We start from the raw sequence: 18,953 nt of genomic DNA on the forward strand, positions 1-18,953 counted from the left end.
AAATAGGAATTCATTAGAAATCATGCATGATCCTAACTATACAGAAATGCCTAATGCAACACATGCAAAATGCAATTATAGCAGGCTCGGCTATTCTAAGATGGCATATGAAATGTTACAACTATCATGTATTCAACTTTTGAAATTGAAAGTACAATGCAGTTAGTATGATGCGCCGAGCTCGGTGCATGCAATACAGATGAATGAATGCAAACATGCTGTCATACTGTATGCTAAATTAGCATGCCCTAATCTAACCATCATAAGCGGATAAATAAAAGGGAGAAAGACGTGGGGTTGGAAGACATACATCACACTCACGCACACTTATTACAGTTGTGCCCTCACTCGGAGGGTCCGAATAAATATACAGTCTCGAATAAAAGAATATTACAGTCCAAAATATTACAGTCCGAATATGTACAAATTCCTACTTAATTAACAAATTAACTAAGAAAATAAATAAAACTGGCATGCAAGCCAGGGACTGCCTTGCTTCTGATGGATGATGCATGTCCGGGTTGTCTTGCGCGGAAATCCACCGGAATGCCCCAATTAGCCTCTGTTTACACCTGTTCTTGAAATGCGTGCCAAGCCCCAAAAAGTTGCTGATTCTTCGTTTTGCTGCAACAGAGAGCAGAAAGGGGCATAGCAATGTATTTGTACAGAAATATGCATGTCTCGAACCTCGTGCCACCAATCATGCATACCGAGGCATGATGGCCGAGGAGTCGAAATGCACAACTCAATATAGAATGAATGCACATGAAACTACGGCTAAAACCTAACTCCATCATGGATAATCCGGAGTGTCGGTGACTTGGAATTGAGACACGTTCCGTCACTCGGAGTACGAAACGCACATCGTTTCCCGTGCCCGGGCTAACTCCTATTCCGAACACGATGCAATATGCATGATATGCATGAAATGCGACTAAGATACAATCCTAACATACACCATGCTATGAAAGTGAGATGCCTCGAAGTGCGTGCACACTAGCACGTAAACTGAGAAAATGACAGAATGCGATCTAAGATACAACCTAGTATGCACTATGCTGTAAAAATGAGATGTCTCGAAATGCGTGCACACGGGCACGCAAACCGAGGCAATGACAGAATGCAATCTAAGATACGACCTAGTATGCACTATGCTATGAAAATGAGATGTCTCAAAGTGCGTGCACACTGGCACGCAAACCAATGCAATGGTATACGCAATGTAAATGACATGGAAATGTGATATGGCCTTATACCAACATGAGTGAGCCTCAGCCACACTCACATAGGATGCCAACGGATGAAAATGAAGTGCCTCGAAATGCGTGCACACAGGCACGCAAACCGAGGCAATGACAGAATGTGATGTAATGATATGAAAACATGATATGGGCTTATACCAACATGAGTGAGCCTCAGCCACACTCACATAGGATGCCGATGGATAAAAATGAAGTGCCTCGAAATGCGTGCACGCGGGCACGCAAACCGAGGCGATGACATACGCAATGCAAATGACATGGAAACATGATATGGGCTTATACCAACATGAGTGAGCCTCAGCCACACTCACATAGGATGCCGATGGCTGAAAATGAAGTGCCTCGAAATGCGTGCACACGGGCACGCAAACCGAGGCGATGACATACGCAATGCAAATGACATGGAAACATGATATGGGCTTATACCAACATGAGTGAGCCTCAGCCACACTCACATAGGATGCCGACGGATAAAAATGAAGTGCCTCGAAATGCGTGCACACGGGCACGCAAATCGAGGCGACGACATAATGCGATGTAATGACATGAAATGGATAGCAATCATTCTAATGGATTTTCAGCACTAAAATATGGGGGGAAAACAGTCCCGAAATGAGGCGAAATGACACGAAATGCATGGAATTGTCCCGAAATGCAAATTTAGGCACCCGAAGTGGCCTATAGCTATGCAAAACAAGCACAATATGGACATGCAATGCAAAGACAGAAGCTAGACAGTCCCAAAAAAGGCATTTTCACAGTTATAAACATGGCCAAACAGCAACCATAGGTAGGGCAAAAATGGCATGCAAGAATAGGGGCCAAGAGAGGGGTAATGAAGCAAGTGATATAAGCAAAATCCAAACTGAAAAATTTCCTTCTACAACATTGAAGAGGGACCAAAAATATGAAAATTTACAGTATATGGCAGCCCCAAAATCAGTATACAAACATGATAGAAATGCGATGCAAAATGAGGTTCAAAGTGGCTATAACATGAGGTATGCAAAATATTCACCAAACAGCCAAAGACCCTTAATAAAACATGTAGAATGGGCCAAAATAGGACTATTTACAGAACTGTAAAATGGCCAAAAACAAAAGCATGATAGGCTAACTAAACATGCAAGAATGGGGAATAAAAGAGAGATATAACATGAAGTGGCATATGGAGGTCCCAAACCATGAAAGGATCTAAATGAAATATGAAGAATGGACCAAAATAAGTACTTTTTCAGAACTGTAAAATGGCCAAAAACAAAAGCATGGTAGGCTGCCATTGCATGCAAGAATGGGGAATAAAAGAGGAGTATAAAGGTAAGTACAACATGGAAGTCCCAAATGGTGTTGAGCCCTTCTTCAATGTTGAAGAGGGGCTCAAAATAAGCTTAATATCAGTTTACAACATGCTCAAAAACAGATTAATCATGGGCTAAAAATAGCATGCAAGATTATGACATATAAGAGGATCAATGAAGCAAGTGCATCATGGAGGGCTCAAACAGGGTTGAGCCCTTAATGAAAAGTGAAGATGAGCTCAAAAGAGGGCCCTTTTCAGTTAGGGCCGGAGCTTGAAACAAAAAGCATATGGGGCTTACAAATGGATCAAGAAAAAGGGTCAAAGAGGAGAAATGTTACTCACCCTTGAAGACTAAAGCTTTTGTTGCTTCTTGGACCAATTTGCAGCTCCTTTAGCCTTTGAGAAGCCTTCCTTGTTGCTGGAAATGAGGTGGTGGTGGTAGAGCTTGGTGGTGTAGAAGAAATGGTGATTAGGGACTTGGAAGTTTTCAAGGAAATGAGAGGGATAAAGATGGCTTTGTGTATGGAAGCTTGAAGAACAATTTTTTCTAACCCCTACAAGTGAAGCCACCAGCTGGTTATAAGGGCCAAAAAGGGGGTGTAAAGGTGGGGGAAAAGGAGACAAACTTTCCCCCACAAAATATCCCCCGGATAAAGATTTTTTCTGGGGGATAAAGCTCCACAGCTGTAAAGTGCACAGTGCAAGGAGCTCGGCCGGCCTGTTACTTTTGCTGCAGGTGGCCGGCCGGCCACACCCCCTAGCCAGCCGGCTAGGGGTCAAAAGGGTCAGTCAGATTTAGTGGCCGGCCACCAACTGATGGTGTCCTCCTATCTGTGTACAACACAACCCTGTGGTTAAAAGTCCAAGAAAGTGGGTCCAAGGGATTCAACATTAGCTCGGAAGGAGGGGGTCAAAAGGGTCAAGTAATATTAATGGCCGGCCACCACTTTTTAGGGTCCTCCCATGTGTGTACATCACAAATATGTGGTTCAAAGTTCAAGAAAATGGGCCCAAGGTGTTCAACATTAGCTCGGAAGGAGGGGGTCAAAAGGGTCAAGTAACATTAATGGCCGGCCACCACTTTTTAGGGTCCTCCCATGTGTGTACATCACAAATATGTGGTTCAAAGTTCGAGAAAATGGGCCCAAAGTGTTCAACATTAGCCCGGAAGTGCGAAAAACGGGCGCCGGAGGGCGTCGGAGGATGTATAACTGGTTGCTGCAACAATTGCTGGCCTCCCACCCTTCAGTGACCTCTCCGATGATAAAAGAGAGGTACCTGCCAAAAATGAACGAAAACCGATGCAAAACGAATGCTCGGGGACCAAAACGCGCAGTTCGAGGTCCCAAAAATGGGCTGTTAAGCACCGAAAGTGGCATTCGACCACGAAGTGGGTTTCTCAGACCCCAGTGTCCCTCAAAAGGGACCAAATAAGAAGTATGCCAAAAATTAGAACAAACGGAGGTGGTTAGGCGGTCCCGAACTGAGGCACACGGCCAACGGTCCCGAAAAACCGGAAATCGGACTCCGAAATGGGCAAAATGGCCTACGGTCACGAAATGTAGCCTGCGGACATTGAGAGATGGTCTACTGGACCTCTCCCTCCCCTCAGGAAAAGAAACAGAGAAAACCGAGTCTGGTTCGCAAACCGAGACAAGGCACAGAAGAGGGTTCGGAAGTCCGGAGGCAGGGCTCACGGCCGCAACTCTGAAACTTCTGAACGAGCACATTATGCAACATCACCAAGCGCTCAATCGGTGACATCTGAGTCTTAAGGTCGGTCAAAAATGGGGTGTCTACAGTTGCCCCTCTTTGACAGAACTCGAAAGTCATAAGTGACGGGAGTGAATGTCAAAGCCCAGAGACGACCCATTTTTGACAAGGCCGAAGACTTAGACAAACAGGCAAGATAAACAAAGATGTGCCCGCAGGCATGCCCGCAGGCAGGGGGCAAAATGCAAATGATAATGCAAAGAGCCGGAGGTAACCCAATGATCATGCAAATGCAGCAAGCTGTAATGAAGCAAGTACTCGCAAATAGATACAACAGTTTTAAGCAAGAATGCAAAGCAACAACTACATTTCATGCAGTTAAGAATGCGGAGGATTATTCAATCCCCGCCACATCTCACTCGGAGAAGATACGATACCTGTGCGATTCGTCTGGTCGCACCAGCCTCAATTGAACCGTACATACAATATCGTGCCTGCAAAAGAGAGAAATTGCAACAAGTACAATATGCTATATATCCAATGTGATTCTGGAAGTTTGACACACGCAGTGCCGGCAAGTGAATGCATCGCAATGCAAGAGTGGAACATGCGTGACAACGCATGCCCAAGTATGGAGATATGTCAATATCAAGAAATGTGCACGTTAATGCAGGTATGCTCATGAGAATGCAAGATAATGTGACACGAGCATCAATCAGGGTGCCCGTTTGTCATGAAACAACGAGTACGGAAACGCGTGTTTCGGCGAAGGTAACTCAATTACGGGCTTCGACCCACTTCTTGGAAGGGCTACAACTCATTCAAAAAGGATACACTTTGATTTCGATGAATGATGATGAGACATATGTCAGAACTTGAAGCTGAAGTCCCGGCGGAGCTATTTCGCGGCCGGAAGTGTACTTTTCTTGAACTTTTTCAGGTCCCGGGAACTCCAATCTTCCTCAAAATTTGCAGGGAGCTAGGTGGGCATGTGGGGGACATGGCCGGCCGTTTATCTTCCCAAGGGGAGGTGGCCAACCGGTTTTCCATAAAGCAAATAGCTGGCCGGCCAGTTTTCCAAAAAGTAGATAGCTGGCCGGCTAGAAAAGAGGGCCGGCCGGCCATATGCCCAAATCCGAGGGTAGTTTGGTCTTTTCACCCCCTTTCTTTATGCTTCTTCAACCAAGACCTTGAGCCTATATAAGGCAGCCGAGATCCCTTCCTTTCTTGCCTCCTACAACACTTTCTTCTCCAGATCTAAGTTTCATACGCGTTTTCCAACGCCCCGTGCAAATTGTTTTCGCAAAAATATTCGGTTTCAAGCACTTTGAAGCGATTAAATTTCGGTTTCGGAGTTTCTTTTCGCATTTTCGCCACTTGAGGTAAGTTTGTCTCAATATTTGGAAGATTTTCTCGGGAGTTGACTTTTGTTGACTTTTTCCAATTTCGGCTCATTTTGCTCATTTTTGCTCCCTTTGCAGATCTTCTGAAAATGGCGGGTAATTCTCCCCACGGCGGAGGTTTTCCAGGTGCCGGAGATGATTTTGATCCCATGACCCTACCCCCGAGGACCCGACCTTTTATTCCCGGGAGGTACCGTCCGCCAGCACATGTCCTCCCTCGTGCTGTCTTCCGTCACTTCACTAGCTTTGACGAGCGAGCACCCGGGGATCTGCTTCTCCGAGAGCCGGAGCATCACCTCTCTCATGAGGCCCAAGAGGTATTTACTTCATTTTCTGTATTTTTCGTAGATTTCGCACCTTTGCCATGCTTGAACATGCAGTTTAGCTTATGACATAGTACTTTGCTTGCATCCTGAACATGTAGTTTCAACACTCGAATTTCTGAACACTCGGCTCATTAATTAATTGCGAACGCACAGTACACATTAGTTAAGAGGCGAACACACGGCTCAAACACTGATTTGTCGAACACACAGCCCGAATTCGAAAGTGAACACACAGCCCACACTTTAAATTTTCTGAACACGCAACCCAGATTAGATAGTGAACACGCAGCCCACACTAGTTGAAACACGCAGCCCAAACTTTAAATTTTCTGAACACGCAGCCCAGATTAGAGTAGTGAACACGTAGCCCACGCTAGTTGAAATTTGAACACGCAGCCCAAACTTCAAATTTTCTGAACACGCAGCCCAGATTAAATAGTGAACACGCAGCCCACGCTAGTTGAAATTTGAACACGCAGCCCAAACTTCAAATTTTTCTGAACACGCAGCCCAGGTTAAATAGTGAACACGCAGCCCACACTGATTGAAAGTTGAACACGCAGCCCAAACTTCAAATTTTCTGAACACGCAGCCCAGTTGAATAGTGAACACACAGCCCACACTGATAGAAAGTTGAACACGCAGCCCAAACTTCAAATTTTCTGAACACGCAGCCCAGATTAAATAGTGAACACGCAGCCCACACTGATAGAAAGTTGAACACGCAGCCCAAACTTCAAATTTTTCTGAACACGCAGCCCAGATTAAAATAGTGAACACGCAGCCCAAACTGATTGAAAGTTGAACACGCAGCCCAAACTTCAAATTTTTCTGAACACGTAGCCCAGATTAAATAGTGAACACGCAGCCCACACTGATAGAAAGTTGAACACGCAGCCCAAACTTCAATTTTTTCTGAACACGCAGCCCAGGTTAGAATTTGCATGTAGCTTATTTCACTTCATCGGCATACAGCCCATTTCATCTCATTGGCACACAGCCCATTTCATCTCATTGGCACACAGCCCATTTCATCTCATCGGCACACAGCCCATTCATCTCATCGGCACACAGCCCATTCATTTCATTATTGACATATGTATTCATTCTGAATGCAGGTTGGTTCCCGCAGTGTGCGGGGGTATGGTCCCACCATCGTGCGGGACTGGTACGCTAAGCTCCCGGAGGGTGTTCGAGATTTGGTAGATTTGGCAGGATTCGGGCCCTTCTGCGTCGGGTTGTCACGTTGTCCTGCCAGGAGGACACTGATGGCAGCCTTGGTAGAGAGATGGTGGGACACCACCAACTCCTTTCATTTCTCTGCCACTGGAGACATGACCATGACGCCCCTAGACTTCGCTGTGTTGACTGGCTTAGACATCGGAGGTTGGTCCATCCCCTATGATGAGGATATGGGCGAGTGGGAGGCCGCTTGGATGTATCTATTGGGGGCTCGCCCGCCTGTTGACAGGGTTTCTGGGAGAGTCCGATACACTTGGTTCTCTTCCCACTTCCGGCGGGCGGAGATGGTGCCTAAGACTCCCGAGGAGATAGAGCAGTATGCCCGTGGTTTCCTTATGTTCCTCTTCGGGACTACCCTATTCGCCGATAGAGGGAACACAGTCGGGCTATACCTGCTGAGCGCTCTGGTTGACCTATCACAGGTCCATCGATATGACTGGGGTGGCGCCGGCCTGGCTACCCTTTACTTTTATATGAGCGCGACCTCCCGCGGGCGGGGAGATTTACTTGGCGGCTACTGGAGAGCCTGGGAGGTACTTTTCTGTCCCCTTGATTTACATTTCTGCTTTTCATTATTTGTATATTGCACTCACAGCGCACTTTTACAGTCTGTATTTTGCTCTCAGCATTTCGTACTTACATTCTGCACTGCTTTTCTCAGCTATGGGTCTATGTATACTTCCCAGCATTAGCCCCAGAGTTGGAGGTGGCAGGGGTTCCCATGACCCCATATTCACTGGTGTTCGAGGGCCCGCACCGGCCGAGACCTCGAGAGACCCTCCTTTACCTGCGACAGTACTTTGACACTGTGCGACATTCAGAGGTACCTCAGAACTTTCAGTTTCTTTCATTCTCATCTTTGATTTGCTCTGTATATTCTTGATTTCTGATTGGTTTATGCATTTATCATCCGCAGATCACATGGCAGCCCTGGGTGTCTCTGGGTGATGGTCTCCGACTTCAGTATACCGGAGGGTCGGACATCTCCCAGTATAGGGTCCTGCTCGAAGGGCCGGTTGGCAGGGCATGGTTCCTGGGGGAACGCTTTCTGCGTCAGGTATGGGGCTATCTTTCTCAGGATCCTCCCGTAGTACCCCCAGCCAGTATGCGGACTGCTGACAGACTCTCTTACTCGGAGGTAGTCGGCGCCATGCTGGGTAGTGATGCTTTACTATATATTGAGGAGGGCGACTATGCCACTTACCGTCACATATATTTGATGCCTCCATTGACGGGAGCTCGTATCCCGATGATGAGGCCTGCCGGTATGTCATCCTCGGGCCAGGCTCAGGCTCGGGCTACAGACGCCCCTTCTACTAGCAGGGCTGGTACATCTAGAGGTGGGAGTAGACCGGTTCCTCCGACTCCGTCGGCTTATCCTCATCCTGGATGGCCAGATATGCCGACTGAGTTGATGGCGCGACAGTATGGGGCTATCTCTCTGACCCCGATCCCGCTAGAGCCTCCGATGCCCAGTGATCGATACGCCATTGATCCTGACTCACCGCTGGTATGCTCCACTGTTTTTTTTCATTCATCATTCAGACGTTTAGACATTTTTGTTCACTGATGATTATGAGCTCATATTTGCAGCCACCGCGAGGGTACATGGAGGAGATGGTTGGACTGGTGGCCACACTCGAGGGCATGGTTCTGTGGAGGGAGGCACAGTTGTCTGTCGCGGGCATTCAGGTACCCTTCAGTTTTCTGGCATTTATCATACTTCTGATGACATGCTGATTTCTACTGCATCGATAGACTACTTGTGTAGAGCACATCTGACACACACCCCACTTGTATTCTGTATTTACATGCACCTACTTCACGTAGCCTTTGCTTGTATCTGCATCTGGTGTATATATTTGGACTGATGTATTTGAATTGAACTCTTTGTTTTCAGATGCCTTCATGGTCCGGTCAGCCGCAGGCCAGGCCACCTGGGCCTCCTTGGGGAGCTGGGCCATCTGGGCCTTTTCAGGGGGCGGGGCCATCCCGGCCTTCCCGAGGAGCCGGGCCATCTAGGCCTTTTCGAGGAGCTCGAGGAGGGCCTGTCCGCAGACGCAGGGCTCACGTTGTAGAGGTGGAGCCTGATGAGGAGGAGGAGGATGCTGAGGAGGAGGAGGAGGCTACCGACCGTCAGTCAAAGACATCTGCTGAGGAGGGGGGCTCCAGTTTTGGTTCGGGGAACAGAGGTGAGGCTGAGGGGGATCCTGAGGGTGACAGCTCCGACTCAGATGATGATGATGGTGCAGAGGTTGTCCCGCAGAAGAGGATGAGGAGTGCTTCTCGTTCCCGTTCCCGAGGACATTGATGCTGTTATTTCCTGCTTTATTTTTCTTTTTGCTAGTAGTTTGTAGCACTTTGCACATTGTTAGGCAGTTTTATTTTTTGTAAAACTTGTACCTTTGTTTGTTGTAAAGCATGATGGAATGAAATAGCTTTTGAAAAGGTGTTTGTATTTTAAACTTTTAGCATCGTATCGCATCATTTTATTTCGCACAAGAAAAGAATGAATTTGAATGGGAGTGCGCATTGTGTAATCACCAAGTCAGGTAGTGAACCGACGCAACAAACTAAGCAACTCAACTTACTAAGATATAGCAGGACCTTAGGAAGTTTACAACTCGACAAGCAAAATGCAACAACGTTGACAACGCAAATAAACAAGACTTTAACAAAGATTGTTTAAACAGAGAATAATGGCTCAAAAACATGAAACACGTCCGCTCGACAAACAACTCGATAAGCAAAACAACAACTCGATAAAAAAAACTCAGCAACAACAGAGCGTACTTCTGACGATCTGGGCACCGGAACGCATCCGAAACAAAGGGAAATGAAGGTCATTGACTCTCCCGTTGCATGGGAATGCTTGAAACTTTCCTCAAAGGGTAAAACAGGGCCAAGGAGATACACTGCAGCATTGCCGGCCATCCCTGGGAGCCGGCCGGCCAATTTTGTAGAGAGAGACAGCTGGCCGGCCATTTTTGTAAAAAGTAAATGGCTGGCCAGCCAGAAAAGGTGGCCGGCCGGCCACTCAGTCCTGCAGCCACTTGGTTTTTGACATGTGTCCCCGTGAATAGTGTTTTTCCTTCTATAAAAGCCTCAACTTCGGGAACATTCATTTCATCTTAGTTTTAGACAAAGATGGAGGCGTTTCTCGCAGAAAATGTCACATCTTCGATCTCTTCTCTAGATGGCTCGGAAAAGCTGAATTTCCGGGGTTTCGGCTTGAATGCACTATTCACGCTGAGCCGTACTCCGCTACAGCTTCCTTTTCTCCATGCCGCGGCAAGGTTCTGGAACCCAGTGACGCACGTTTTTAGCTTTGGCGGCCAAGAGATGTGTCCCACTTTCGAAGATTTTCAGGTTTTGATGGAGTCTGAATGCTCTGAAGTGATCTTGCCCCAGCTCCGTTTTGGCCATGCTCAGGCTTTAGGGCGGATGTGTGGGCTTATGGCGCATGACGCTCGATCTCTGATCTGCAGTGGGGAACTGGACATCCTTGGTTTGATCCATCGTTTTTCCGACGCCGGTGACTGCAGCAACCATTATTGGCAGGGTTTCCGGCAACACGCCCTCTGCTTATGTTTGTTGTCTCACTTTCTGCTTTCCTCGGGCTTCGGCGGGGCTAGCATTCGCCTGATCGAAGTCGCCCAAGGTTTGAGAGAAGGAAAGAGCTGTATTGCCATGACCTTGGCCGAGACACTGATGGGCTTAGATTCTGTCTATCGCCGGGAGGCGACTAGGTTTGCCGGGAGTCCACTGCTGTTGCAGGTAATGTTTCCCGCCCAACCTTACATATATATTTGCTCACATCACTCGACCCTCAGGCTCGGTTTTTCTCACAAAACCCCTTGTCTTACTTTTCTCTCATCGTACGTCTCTCTGTTCTTTATTCTCTCATTTTTCATCCCTCCCCTAGGTATGGTTAATGGATAAGTTGCAGGTTGTGGACTCTTGCCCGGCCTATTCAGCTCGAGGCTACTTCTTTCGGCAGCGTCTAGTCAATGCTCTTGACGAAAGGTGGTGGTTCGATTGGATGTGCAATTTGTCCGTAGACGGCATTGCTTGGCGTTGTCCTTGGCTCAACCTCCCGGCAATGAGCTATAGTATGTCTCGGCTGATTGGGATCCAATTGATTGGTCTAACCCACTGCGTATTCTATTTTCCGTTCCGGTTCCTGCGTCAGTTTGGTCATGATCAGACCTGCCCACCGGAGGGGATTGAGTACCCAGCTGCTTTCCCGGTCCGGGGTGCACAGCTTGCCCGATATGCCACGGCATGGAGGACTAGAGAGCTCCTGGCCCCTGCTTCAACTTTCAGTTGCACTTTGTCCGATGAGTGCTTGGATTGGCTCAACGAGGAGGCACAGGTTGGGCCTAGCTTGGTATCAGATGCTTCGTCCAGCTCTGGGAGGGGACGCAGAGATACTTGATTCAACTATGCCCCAAATTTATTGCTTATTTAGCATCTTCAAGTTTTCGTTATGAATGTACTAAAAAAGCAACCTCGATTGTAATGCAAGAGTAAGAGAACTCAGTTTTGAAATCAATGAAATTGAAAGTTGTGGTACTGAAAATTTTCCGCTTTTGGTCCAAAATGGTCTTAGTCGTAAAAAGATTGATTTGAACAAAGCCAACTTTTATTAAAACTTTTCAAAACTATTTTCGATGTGGATCAGAACTGGACACGCCGAAGATCTGTCACTGAGATGCACAACCCCAGATCCCTGCAACTGGAAAGTTGCCCCTAGTCTGAAGAACAATGCGGCACTTCATAGCAACGGAAAGTTGCCCCTAGTCTGAGTAACTTTGCACCGTCGCGGCAACGGAAAGTTGCCCCTAGTTTGAACAGCACTGTACCGGAGATCGCGATAAATGCTGATGGATAAAGATGACTGAGATGATCAAAAAAAAATGGAAAGAGTTGATCGGGGAAAAGTTTATGGCTGAACTTCGATGTGAAGCTGCCTACGTATCCCAAAGATGGGAATCAAGCCTTACGTAGTTCAGGCTTAGGTTCACTCGAGTATTTTCACTCTCCTTTTGCGCTCTAACTTTTGCCAAGGCCGCCCTTTGCGGGTTTTCAACCTTGCGAGCTCAGTTTTTATATTTTCTAATTTTTTGTGCTCTGACTTTTGCCTAGGTCGCCCTTTCGGGTTTTCGGCCTAGCGAGCCTCTCAAGGATAGTATTTCTTCAACTTGTCCATATTGATCGGTTGTGAGAACTCCAAGCCATCTAGATCCATCAGAACCACAGCTCCACCTGACCAGATAGCTTTGATGATGTAAGGACCAGTCCAATTGGGTTTGAACTTGCCCCTTGGGTCGTGGATGGGAGCTCGGTTGTCTTTGAGCACCAAATCTCCTTCTTTCAGATTCCTGGACTTAACCTTCTTGTTGAAAGCCCGAGCAATTCTGCGTTGATAGCCTTGGATGTGGTACAGTGCTTTCAGTCTTCTTTCATCAAAGAGCATGAGTTCTTCGAATCTACTTTGCTGCCAATCTGCTTCGGCTATCTGGCATTCAGCCAATACTCGTAACGACGGAACCTCAATCTCGATGGGTAGAACAGCCTCCATTCCATAGACCAATGAATATGGAGTTGCTCCAGTAGAAGTTTTGATTGAAGTCCTGTAGCCCCACAGAGCAAATGGTAGCTTGTCTGGCCAATCCCGATAGGTTTCCACCATCTTCTGCAGTATATGCTTGATATTCTTGTTGGCGGCCTCAACCGCTCCGTTGGTCTGCGGCCGGTATGTAGATGACTTATGGAAAGCGACATTGTATTTCTCCAACAAGTCTATCACTTCTTTCTTGAAGTGGGAACCATTATCTGAAATTATCTCGTTTGGTACCCCGTAGCGACAGATAATGTTGTTCCTGATGAACTTTGCGACATGCGACGCCTTCAACACCGCGTATGATTGGGCCTCGACCCACTTTGTGAAATAATCTATCGTTACCAGGATAAACTCATGCCCGTTTGACCCCTTCGGGGTAACAGCTCCGATCACATCAATTCCCCAGACCGAAAAAGGCCATGGCGAAGTCATGTTGTACAGCTTTGACGGCGGGATGTTCATGCGATTTGCATGAATTTGACACCTGTGGCATCGCCGAACAAAACTAATACAATCCTCCTCCATGGTTGACCAGTAGTAGCCCTGTCTGAGGATTTTTCTGGCCAGCATTACTCCATTCATGTGTGCACCGCACTCCCCCCCATGGATGGCTTCCATCAGGCGTTTCGACTCTTCAGCTTCTACACAGAGCTTATGCATTCCCAGATAACCCCTTTTGTACAGCTTTCCCCCGCAGATAATGAACTGAGCAGCCATTCTTCTGACGGCCCTCTTATCCTTGGCATTTGCCCCTAGCGGATATGTCTCCTTTTCCAAGAAGTTCCAGATGTCGTAATACTAGGGGTTGCCGTCTTTAACCTCATCTATGGCGGAAATCGACTCGTATGCTGGCGTAAACTTTTGATCAATAATGACTGGACGCATCCGGACTCCGGACGGGATGTCTATCATAGAAGATAGAGTTGCTAATGAATCTACAAACCTGTTGTTCTCTCTTACGAGGTGGGTGAAATTTAGCTTCTCAAACCGAGGAATTAGCAGATCCAAGGTTTGGTGGTAAATTATCATCCTTTCCTCCTTGACTTTCCAATCTCCTTTTGCTTGAGACACAACAAGGTTCGAGTCCCCAATGACGTCCAACCGCCTTGCCCCCAGTTCTAGGGCTGCTTCCAGGCCAGCAATACATGCCTCATACTCTGCCTCATTGTTCGAGACTTTGAACCGAAGCTTGAATGCTAAAGGGATACGGGAATCGTCAGGCGCTATCAGCAACACCCCTATCCCATACCCATACTGGTTTGACGCTCCGTCAAAATACATCGTCCAAGTTTCATCTTCGACGTGCAGAATGGCTTCATCTGGGAATAGATACTCAACCGGTTCATCCCCCTCAACCGGGTGGTCGGCAAGGAACTCCGCTACCGCTCTCCCTTTTACTGACTTGCGCGTTACATACTTCAAATCAAATTCGGAGAGCAACAGCAGCCAACGAGCTAGCCTACCCGTAAGTGCTGGTTTCTCGAAAAGATATTTGATGGGATCTAAACGCGAAACCAACATTACAGAGTGAGCTAACAGGTAGTGCTGCAGCTTCCTGGTTGCCCATACCAAGGCCAAACAAGCCTTCTCCAGCGGTGTATAGCGGGTCTCGTAATCCAGCATCTTTTTGCTCAGATAGTAGATGGCTCTTTCCACTTTGTCTTCTAACTCCTGCGCGAGCATGCAGCCCATGGTAGTCTCAGTTACCGAAAGGTACAATATCAACGGTCTCCCCGGCTCTGGTGGTGACAACACGGGTGGGTTCTGTAGATACTCTTTGATCTGCTCAAAAGCTGCTTGACATCGGCCGTCCCATTGGAATTTCTTTCCTTCTTCAGGAGACCAAAAAGTGGTTCACAAGTCAAGGTTAATTTAGAAATAAACCGTCTTATGAATTGCACTTTACCCAGAAAGCCTCGCACCTCCTTTTCAGTCCTTGGTGGTGGCATTTCTAAGATGGCCTTGATTTTGGAAAGGTCGACCTCGATGCCCCTTTGTGTAATCAGAAACCCTAGCATCTTCCCTGCTGTAACACTAAACGTGCATTTCTGGGGGTTCAGTCGCAGCCGAAACTCTTTGATCCTTTGAAAAAAAATTTGTAAGGCGGTGTAGTGGCCCTCTCTATCTTTGGACTTGACAATCATGTCGTCCACATACACCTCGACCTCTTTATGGATCATATCATGCAATATTGTAGTTGCTGCCCGTTGATACGTAGCTCCAGCATTTTTCAACCCGAATGGCATCACTCTATAACAATATGTACCCCACGGGGTAGTGAACGCAGTCTTCTCCCGGTCTTCGGGTGCCATGACTATCTGATTATAACCTGAGAAACCATCCATAAACGAAAGTAAGGCGTGTCCCGCCGTGAAATCCACCAATTCATCAATGTGTGGCAAGGGAAAGTCGTCCTTCGGACTGGCCCTGTTCAAATCTCTGAAGTCTACACAGACCCGAATTCTGCCATCCTTCTTTGGCACCGGAACAATGTTGGCCAACCAAGTTGGGTATTCAGATACGAGCAGGAACCCTGCGTCAATTTGCTTGGTGACCTCTTCCTTAATTTTGAGGGCCCAGTCCGGGCGAATCCTTCTGAGTTTCTGTTTGACAGGTTGGGCCTCGGGGTCAAGAGGGATCCGGTGCTGTACAATCTCAGGATCGATTCCAGGCATGTCTTCGTAGGACCACGCGAAAACATCTTTGAAATCTTTTAATAAAGCGACTAAGCGCTCGCGCTCCTCTGAAGACAACGTGGACCCGATCTGGACCAGCCGCGGGTCCTTCTCAGTACCAACATTCACAGTAGTGATTTCATCCATTAAAGGTTTAACAAATCTTTCCTGCTCTTGATCAATTAATCGTTGCAAAACTGGGGGAATTTCTTCCTCGTTGTTTTCATCAAAATTTTGAAAATCCTGATTTAAGCAATAAATCAAAGGCACAGAAAAATACTCGGAAACCACATCCACATCATTCTCATTAAATATTTCCAAGCCGTCAGATTCCTCTGTTACAACAGACTCAAAAGAAAATGAAAATGACGACCTAGACAGGACTGTGGCATCCGGGTTATCACCCCCAGGAATACCGGACTCAGACTCAGTCGAGCTGGAATCTGATTCCGACGCACAAGATTCGGTAGAATCAGATTCCGGCTCACTACCTGACCCGGAGCTGCTAGATAAAAAGCCTTCTTCATATTGCCAGATGAGAGAAGGTGCGATAGATGCATCCAAGATCGGTGCTGGAAAGCCCGCAGCTATTTCATCTCCAATCACAGAAACCGAAGAGTTATCCCCCAAGCACTCTTGGCCGATCGGAGGATCTGATAGTAGACTCGCCAGTGCTACCCCCATTTCAAGCTCTGTGCCCTCAGGATCCACTGCTTCACATTGCTCAACCTCAGTTGGTGGGTCTGTCTGCGCTTCGGCAACGTCATCTCCAGATAATTGTATGTCGAAGAAGATTTCAAAACCAGGCACGCGCGTCCCCTCCGCGTTTAGCCATGGCTCCGGGAAGCCGCAGAATGGAAAATCTTCCCCCTCCCGGACGAAGCGTCCGTTTAGGGTACCCCAGATGGGCCTATGCATTAACTCAAATGGCTTCCCGGCCTTCTTTTCCCTAGCCCTTCCGGCCATTTCTTTTCCTTTTCTCACCCAGTCCTCTTTGGTGGGCAGATAACCCAGTCCAAAGGCGTGAGGGTTGTGTGGCACTTCGGCCAACACTGAGATGCCCTTCCGGCCGCTTCTCCCTAATCCCATCCCGGGGGTATGTTTTAGCTTGTTCATGAGGTAGATAGATTGTGCACTAACATACATGCCCTCATTCACAGCCATGACATTCTGCACCACTTGAGCCTCGGCCAAAGTGAACCCCGATAAAAACACATCCTCCGTGCCGTGCTCAATCTCCAAGACAGGTGTAGACACTTCCGGCGGCAGATGGATTGATGAATTCCCGAAAACGATCGCTACCCCTTTCCCGTGGGGGTACTTTAGCATCTGATGTAGAGTGGAAGAGACTGCTTTGACCTGGTGCAACCACGGTCGCCCCAAAAGTAGGTTAAAGGTTGCGGGAACGTCCAAGATATGAAATTCAATGCTGTGTTGTCCTGGACCAACCTTGGTTTGAATTTTAACAGTCCCCATCACTTCTCTGCTGGTATTGTCGTATGCTCTGATCACTTGGGTGGTTGGGACGAAGTCCACGGGATTCAACCCGATTGCATATGCCGTTCTAGTCAGGCAGACATTAATCGCAGACCCGGTATCAACAAGTACCACCGGTATCCACTTATCTCTACATTCCACAGAAATATAGAGAGGTTTGTTATGATTTGTGCCCTCAGGCGGTAGTTCCTTGTCCGAAAAGGTTAATGTCGGGGAACCTCCTCCTGGAAAAACCAGCCCAACCAGCTGTTCAGGCGTGGTGTCTATGGAGAGTTTGGACTTGTCCATAGCAGATAGGACAGTTTCTCTGTGTACTCGTGATGCCATTAGCAATCCCCAGATGGAGATGTCTGCTTGTATCTTTTTTAACTGTTTCAGCACAGCTTCGTCTTCAATCTGCTTCTCCTTCTGTTTCTCCGCTTCTCTATCCTTCCCGGATGCCTTGGGTTGGTCCAGGTGTGGGGGTTTGAAGTACTGCCCACTTCTCGTCATGTGGTCAACCTCATCGAGGTACCAAGTGTCATCCGGTTGATTATTCCCCCAATCTTCATCCGTATGGGCAAGACATAAGTCATCGTCTTCCCACCACATTCCATCGGCAGCCAACAGACACCTGTCTGGCTCCGGTTTAGTTGTACTCGTAGTATCCTCTGTCCACATGTTCGCAGCATTCTCTATCTTCGTGCACACAGCACTTTCAGTCCCCTCAGGGCCTTTAGCTTTCCTAATTCTCTCAGCCTCCTCGAACTTTTCTCGTTCCAGCTGCATCAGTACAGTTGTTTGTTCAACATTTCTCGTATCCATAATGCCCATGTCTCGAGCGGAATTCTTAGCACCGGCGCTCTCCGGCGATACAACTTGACTTTCGGCCATTCCGGCCACAACTGATACTTCCGCCCCTGCCGGGCTCTGTTCTGGTTGGGCTTCCCCCACTGCATCTGGTTGATCCTCGAGCCATCCAGTGGCCTCCGCTGATCCCTCATAATCGTACCAATTGATTGACGCATCCCCCAGTTCCTGGTCATCGAGAAATTGCAGGTTGGCAAAGTCCTCCTCTACGGCTGTCAGATCATCTGCCCATAGCCCAGATCCATCCCCCCGGATCATGCATAGCTCTCCTGTCTCTGGCAATTCTATACCTAGCCCAATTTGGCTCGTTGATAGGATATACTCGCTTGGATCATAGGCTCCCCCAGCAAAACTCTGTCCAGTCCCAGATTCAACAATCTCATTCTCTCCCAAAATCTGCCCTGCCCTATCTTTGACGGTCACCACCATCAGTTCTGGTTGGGTTTTAGAGATGTCCACCATGCACAAGAAGTCAGTGCAATCGGGAAGGAGCACCCCCGGCTTGGGTAGGTGGGTGGGCGTAATATAGATGCTAGGATCGTAAGATGCGACCCCAGTCTGGATAAAATTAATTCTTTTGGGAGGGGGAGGTTGGTTATGTGGCGGGAGAGGGTTGGTTGTAACATTGGGTTTATCAGGAGGCGCGATCACCTGTTTGTCAATAAGATCTTGGATCTCATGACGCAATCTGTAACAACGGTCGGTGTCGTGACCGTGTTGTTGGTGATATGCGCAGTACTTTGCTGGGTCATAAGAGGGGGGGAGTGGATTCGGTAATGGCTTTGGCTCCAGGGGTTTTAAATGATTTTTTCTGATCAATATTCCCAGAACTTTGGTCAGGGGCATATATAGTGGGGTAAAGGTTCTTTGGCCTCGCGGTTGGAATCTGTTGGTTTGTGTGTTGCTTCCGGACGCGCCGGAGAAGGGTGTGGCAGTCATGGGCCTTAGAGGGGGAGGGGGAGTGGTGGTGACCATACTAACTTCCGAGGCTCTCGTATTTGCAGCGCCACTCGGGCCCGCATTGTTGTTACGGTTGAAGGTCCTCCTCGGTTGTTCCCTG

This window comes from Camellia sinensis, chromosome 3 (genome assembly GCF_055761805.1).
Source record: "Camellia sinensis isolate YWXY chromosome 3, ASM5576180v1, whole genome shotgun sequence".
Taxonomy (NCBI): domain Eukaryota; kingdom Viridiplantae; phylum Streptophyta; class Magnoliopsida; order Ericales; family Theaceae; genus Camellia; species Camellia sinensis.